This window comes from Bombina bombina, chromosome 3 (assembly GCF_027579735.1).
Source record: "Bombina bombina isolate aBomBom1 chromosome 3, aBomBom1.pri, whole genome shotgun sequence".
NCBI classification, from domain to species: domain Eukaryota; kingdom Metazoa; phylum Chordata; class Amphibia; order Anura; family Bombinatoridae; genus Bombina; species Bombina bombina.
Window position 1 is genome coordinate 974,799,121 of NC_069501.1, and position 7,494 is coordinate 974,806,614.

Consider the following 7,494-nt stretch of genomic DNA (forward strand, 5'->3'; position numbering starts at 1 on the left):
ATTCTTGTTAGATACCACCTTAGTAAAAACCCAGGTTTGGTACGCAGGACTACCTTATCCGAATGGAAAATCAGATAAGGAGAATCACATTGTAAGGCAGATAACTCGGAGACTCTACGAGCCGAAGAAATAGCTACCAAAAAAAGAACTTTCCAAGATAAAAGTTTGATATCTATGGAATGAAGAGGTTCAAATGGAACTCCTTGAAGAACCTTAAGAACCAAATTTAAGCTCCATGGCGGAGCAACAGGTTTAAACACAGGCTTGATTCTAACTAAAGCCTGACAAAATGCCTGAACGTCTGGAACATCTACCAGACGCTTGTGCAAAAGAATAGACAGCACAGAAATCTGTCCCTTTAAGGAACTAGCTGACAATCCTTTTTCCAAACCTTCTTGGAGAAAGGATAATATCCTGGGAATCCTAACTTTACTCCATGAGTAACCCTTGGATTCACACCAATAAAGATATTTACACCATATCTTTTGATAAATTTTCCTGGTGACAGGCTTTCGTGCCTGTATTAAGGTATCAATGACTGACTCGGAGAAGCCACCCTTTGATAAAATCAAGCGTTCAATCTCCATGCAGTCAGTCTCAGAGAAATTAGATTTGGATGGTGGAAAGGACCCTGAAGTAGAAGGTCCTGTCTCAGAGGCAGAGTCCATGGTGGAAAGCATGACATGTCCACTAGATCTGTGTACCAGGTCCTGCATGGCCACGCAGGCGCTATTAAAATCACCAATGCTCTCTCCTGCTTGATTTTGGCAATCAGTCGAGGGAGCAGAGGAAACGGTGGAAACACATAAGCCAGGTTGAAAGACCAGGGCGCTGCTAGAGCATCTATCAGCGTCGCCTTGGGATCCCTGGACCTGGATCCGTAACAAGGAAGCTTGGCGTTCTGTCGAGATGCCATGAGATCCAGTTCTGGTTTGCCCCAACGATGAATTAATTGTGCAAACACCTTCGGATGGAGTTCCCACTCCCCCGGATGAAAAGTCTGTCGACTTAGAAAATCCGCCTCCCAGTTCTCTACACCTGGGATATGGATAGCTGATAGGTGGCAAGAGTGAATCTCTGCCCAGCGAATTATTTTTGAGACTTCTAACATCGCTAGGGAACTTCTTGTTCCCCCTTGATGGTTGATGTAAGCCACAGTCGTGATGTTGTCCGACGGAAAACTGATGTACCTCAGAGTTGCTAACTGAGGCCAAGCCTGAAGAGCATTGAATATCGCTCTCAGTTCCAGAATATTTATTGGAAGGAGTGTCTCCTCCTGAGTCCACGATCCCTGAGCCTTCAGAGAGTTCCAGACTGCACCCCAACCTAGAAGGCTGGCATCTGTTGTTACAATTGTCCAATCTGGCCTGCGAAAGGTCATACCTTTGGACAGATGGACCCGAGATAGCCACCAGAGAAGAGAATCCCTGGTCTCTTGATCCAGATTTAGTAGAGGGGACAAATCTGTGTAATCCCCGTTCCACTGACTGAGCATGCATAGTTGCAGCGGTCTGAGATGTAAGCGTGCAAACGGCACTATGTCCATTGCCGCTACCATTAAGCCGATTACTTCCATGCACTGAGCCACCGAAGGGCGCGGAATAGAATGAAGAACACGCAGGAATTTAGAAGCTTTGATAACCTGGACTCCGTCAGGTAAATTTTCATTTCTACAGAATCTATCTGAGTCCCTAGGAAGGAAACTCTTGTAAGTGGGGATAGAGAACTCTTTTCCTCGTTCACCTTCCACCCATGCGACCTCAGAAATGCCAGTACTATGTCCGTATGAGACTTGGCAATTTGGAAGTTTGACACCTGTATCAGGATATCGTCTAAATAAGGGGCCACTGATATGCCCCGCGGCTTTAGGACCGCCAGAAGCGACCCTAGAACCTTCATGAAGATTCTTGGGGCTGTAGCTAATCCAAAAGGAAGAGCTACGAACTGGTAATGCCTGTCCAGAAAGGCAAACCTGAGAAACCGATGATGATCTTTGTGTATCGGAATGTGAAGATAAGCATCCTTTAGATCCACTGTAGTCATATATTGACTCTCCTGAATCATAGGTAGGATGGTACGAATAGTTTCTATCTTGAATGATGGAACTCTGAGGAATTTGTTTAAGATCTTTAGATCCAAAATTGGCCTGAAGGTTCCCTCTTTTTGGGGAACCACGAACAGATTTGAGTAAAAACCCTGTCCCTGTTCCTCCCTTGGAACTGGATGGATCACTCCCATAACTAGGAGGTCTCGTACACAGTGTAAGAATGCCTCTCTCTTTATCTGGTTTGCAGATAATTGTGAAAGGTGAAATCTCCCTTTTGGGGGGGAAACTTTGAAGTCCAGAAGATATCCCTGGGATATAATTTCCAACGCCCAGGGATCCTGAACATCTCTTGCCCACGCCTGGGCTAAGAGTGAGAGTCTGCCCCCTACTAGATCCATTACCGGATAGGGGGCCGTTCCTTCATGCTGTCTTAGAGGCAGCAGCAGGTTTTTTGGCCTGCTTACCTTTGTTCCAGGTCTGGTTTGGTCTCCAGACCGTCTTGGACTGAGCAAAAGTTCCCTCTTGTTTTGCATTAGAGGAAGTTGATGCCGCACCTGCCTTGAAGTTTCGAAAGGCATGAAAATTAGACTGTTTGGCCCTTGATTTGGACCTGTCCTGAGGAAGGGCATGACCTTTTCCTCCAGTGATATCAGCAATAATCTCCTTCAAACCAGGCCCGAATAGGGTCTGCCCCTTGAAGGGAATGTTAAGCAGCTTAGATTTTGAAGCCACGTCAGCTGACCATGATTTAAGCCATAGCGCCCTACGCGCCTGTATAGCAAAACCAGAATTCTTAGCCGTTAGTTTAGTCAAATGAACAATGGCATCAGAAACAAAAGAATTGGCTAGCTTAAGTGCTCTAAGTTTGCCAAGTATGTCATCCAATGGAGTCGCTACCTGTAAAGCCTCTTCCAGAGACTCAAACCAGAATGCCACAGCAGCAGTGACAGGAGCAATGCATGCAAGGGGCTGTAGGATAAAACCTTGTTGAATAAACATTTTCTTAAGGTAACCTTCTAATTTTTTATCCATTGGATCTGAAAAAGCACAACTGTCCTCGACAGGGATAGTAGTACGCTTTGCTAGAGTAGAAACTGCTCCCTCCACCTTAGGGACTGTCTGCCATAAGTCCCGTGTGGTGGCGTCTATAGGAAACATTTTTCTAAAAATAGGAGGTGGAGAGAACGGCACGCCTGGCCTATCCCATTGCTTAGTAATAATTTCTGTAAACCTTTTAGGTATTGGAAAAACATCAGTACACACCGGCACTGCAAAGTATTTATCCAGTCTACACAATTTCTCTGGCACTGCAATTGTGTCACAGTCATTCAGAGCAGCTAAAACCTCCCTTAGCAATACGCGGAGGTGTTCAAGCTTAAATTTAAATGTAGAAATATCAGAATCAGGTATCTTTCCTGAGTCAGAAATATCACCCACAGACTGAAGCTCTCCTTCCTCAGCTTCTGCATATTGTGAGGCAGTATCAGACATGGTTCTTAAAGCGTCAGTATGCTCTGTATTTCGTCTAACCCCAGAGCTATCTCGCTTTCCTCTAAATTCAGGTAGTCTGGCTAATCGCCGATAGTGTATTATCCATGACTGCCGCCATGTCTTGTAAAGTAATCGCTATGGGCACCCTAGATGTACTTGGCGCCATTTGAGCGTGAGTCCCTTGAGCGGGAGTCAAAGGATCTGACACGTGGGGAGAGTTAGTCGGCATAACTTCCCCCTCGTCAGATTCCTCTGGTGATACATTTTTTTAAAGACAGAATATGGTCTTTATTGCTTAAAGTGAAATCAGTACATTTGGTACACATTCTAAGAGGGGGTTCCACCATGGCTTTTAAACATAATGAACAAGGAGTTTCCTCTATGTCAGACATATTTGTACAGAGATAAATAAGCAGCAAACAAGGGAAAGAAAATTAAATGGAGAGTAACCACGGTTATGTATGTCAATCAACTTGAGAGCAGTGTGTCGATCAGCTAGCTCCCAATTCACAATACATGCAGTGTTTTGAATATTGACAGGATTGTGTAACCAGGTCCTGTGAGGTTTCCCTGCCCCAGACTTGGACCGGTGAGACTCGTATTCCACCGCTAAATGCACATGTATTAAAGTGAATATGCAAATACACTAGATATCTAGTAAACAGTATACGCCAAGAGTCCACACCTCATACCTGTGTGCTGCTGGATCCTGAACGACAGTCCGTTACGGCAGTATGTCCGTTCTCCTTCTTATGTATGGAACGTCTAGTTCAGCTTGTAACCAGCTCCTGCGGTAATCCTGAGTGAGCTCTGATGGCTGCGGTGGGTAACTCCTCCTTCCGTTAGCGTCCCAGGTGATGGGCGTAATGATGCAATCAGGGTTGCGGTGCAATACCTAGCTGCTGTGCTGCACTAGAGGCCGGTCAATGAGAACAAAAGTGAAAAAAGGAGCACAAGCAGCGGTACATTGCACAAAAATAAATTTATTTACAAGTAGCAAACATAGCGCTTTGGCGCTCAGAGTGAAGAAAAATGACACGTTTGTCAAACAAACAAAAACAAAAACGTGAGAGGGGAGATAAACACCCCGGGGTAAATACTGACAAGAAAATCAATAAGACTAGCAACAAGAGAACAGGTATACGCGTTTCAGCTTACAGCCTTACTCATTACCTGGCTAAAACATAGTGAAGTGAACTTAAAAGCAGTAGCTAGTCTTCCCATTGGTAGTTGGGAACACTCCCCTCAATTAATCCTCCAATGGGTATTTATTTACGTAGCTGTGAACACCTTAGAAAGCACAGGGGTATACACTAGTGTCAGCACAAAGTAAATACATATAGATTTAGAATAGAAACAATTCCTGCACAAAGTTAACTACATATTGTGTAATAACAATCTAACATGTATAAACAATTGCAGTGAGCAAAAATATTCGATGGGAGAGAGGAAAGAGAACTCCGGACCCAGCTGGAAGCATTTGTGGTGCAAGGAGACCGCTTCATATTTGCTGAAATGAAAAATACAGATAATATAACATAAGCATGGAACATCAGATGTTTGCACCCAGTGACATACTTGTCAAGTAAATGTTAAGCTAAAGTTAAAAGACCCTAGACATAAAGACTAAACCCTAGCAATAATAATAATAATGGTGCAGTTAACCATTAATCAAGGTAAAGTCAAAATGTGTCTAAAAATACATAAGTACTGTTTTCGTGTGCATTCCTTACTATAAGGGACTGTGGGTAGCTTTTGTATAAAGAACCTGGCTTGCAACGGGTAAATTAACCCTGAGGGCATACTGGAGTACCAGATACCAGAGAAATTATACTAAAGTTTCTGAGTAGTTAGGCTCCTACGCTCAAGGAGTAACATAGTATGGACAGGATAAACCGGGTGGGGGAGAGGATTAGGCCCTACCAAAAATTGATGAGGTCATATTCTGAGTTCAGGCCTTCTGGAACTCTCGTCCTGAGCTTAAAAATCCAGAAGGCCTCCCTCTCCCCCAACCTGCGGACCCTGTCAACTCCCCCCTTACAGGGAGCCACCCTCTCAATGATGGTCCAAGAAAAAGAGCTTGTATCTTTCTGGTGTGTGCCCGCAAAGTGTTGAATCAGTGCTGTTGTGAGTACACCCGCCCTTATATCACTAAGGTGCTCTTTAATACGGGTTCTAGCCTCTCTTGTCGTAAGGCCTACATATTGGAGGGAACATTCCCTACAAGAAATGACATAAACCACATATGTAGACCTACAGTTGAGGCAAGAATCTATCATAAAACTCTGACCTGTCATCAGTGAGATGAACTGATTACCAGGGGCCAACTTCTCACAGGCCACACATGTACGATGGTGGCAGTGAAATGTGCCCTTACAGCTCAACCATGAAGAGGTGGGTTGTCCTGTCTTTTTAATTCTTGTGGGTGCCACAATGTTGCCTATTGTTCTATTTTTCTTATAGGAGTACCTTAGGCCATCTGCAACTACTTTCTGGAGTTTATCATCTGCAGATAGCATATTAAAGTTATGCCTCACTATTTGGCAGATTTCCCTGTATTGTCTTGAGTACTCCGTTAAAAAGACAACTTTGTTGTCTTTCTCTTCCTGAGTACTGGATTTAGGCCTAAGAAGTCTTTCCCTGGGTATTCCTCTTACAGTGTTCCTGGCTTTAGTGATGACAGAACTCCTATAGCCCCTCTCTTTCAAGCGTATGGTCAGTTCATTGGCCTGTTTCTCATAGACCTCTGCATCACTGCAGTTCCTTTTCAGCCTGATGAACTGACCCTTCGCTACACCTTTGAACACTCCTGGTGGGTGGCAGCTAGCCGCATGTAGCAGTGAGTTGCCCGAGATGGGTTTGCGGTAGGTCTCTAAACTGATAAACTGATCCTGCCTACCTCTAAGGGTCACATCTAAAAAGTTGATGGTGTCACTTTGTATCTCATTTGTAAAGTGAATCCCCATGGAGTCATCATCCAGACTTCTTATAAATGCTTGTAATTCGGATTCACTACCTCCCCATATAAAAAGGAGGTCGTCGATATAACGACCGTACCAAACCACTTTGTCCTTGTGAGGATTCCCATCTCCATAGACGTGGGACAGCTCCCACCAACCCATGAACAGGTTGGCGTAGGAGGGGGCAAATTTCGCCCCCATAGGCGTCCCACGCCTCTGGAGAAAGAAATCCCCCTCAAATTCAAAGTAGTTATGGTTGAGAAGGAAGTTAGTAACTTCCACCACAAAGTTCACAAAGTCTGATTCCGGTCCATATTGTTTTTCTAAGAAAAACCGAATGGCCTGTAACCCCTTCCTGTGTGGAATAGAGGTATATAGCGATTTTACATCGGCTGTCAACCAAACATAGTGTTTACTCCAAACTACTCTTGACAGAAGATTGAGTACATGCTTAGTATCAGAAAGAAAGCTCCATAGAGCACTCACCATTGGCTGCAGAACATGATCCAGCCACTCTGACAGGTGCTCCAGCAGGGATCCAATGCCACTCACGATTGGCCTCCCCTGTACATTATCAGTGGACTTGTGGACCTTAGGCAGGTGGTTGAATGTAGGAATGGTGGGATTAGACACTATGAGATAATCACGTGTCTTGGCATCAATAAAGCCTAGCTCCACACCATCATCCACAAGGGAGGCCAACCGCCGCTGGAACCTCCCCGTCGGATTACCCGGCAGAGCACTGTAATCATCAATATTTCTTAATTGCCTGTAGGCCTCCTCCCTGAAGCTACTGGCATTGAGCACCACTATGGTGCCACCTTTATCTGCGGCCCTCACCACTATGTTTTCATTGCTAGCCAGGCTGTCTAGTGCCTTCCTCTGTAGTGCCGAAATGTTGTTATGTTGGCCCCTCTCTGACTTATAATACAACTTTGTGAGGTCTGACTCTACCCTCTGTTGGAATTTCTCTAGGACTTGGCCTCTGTTTTGGAT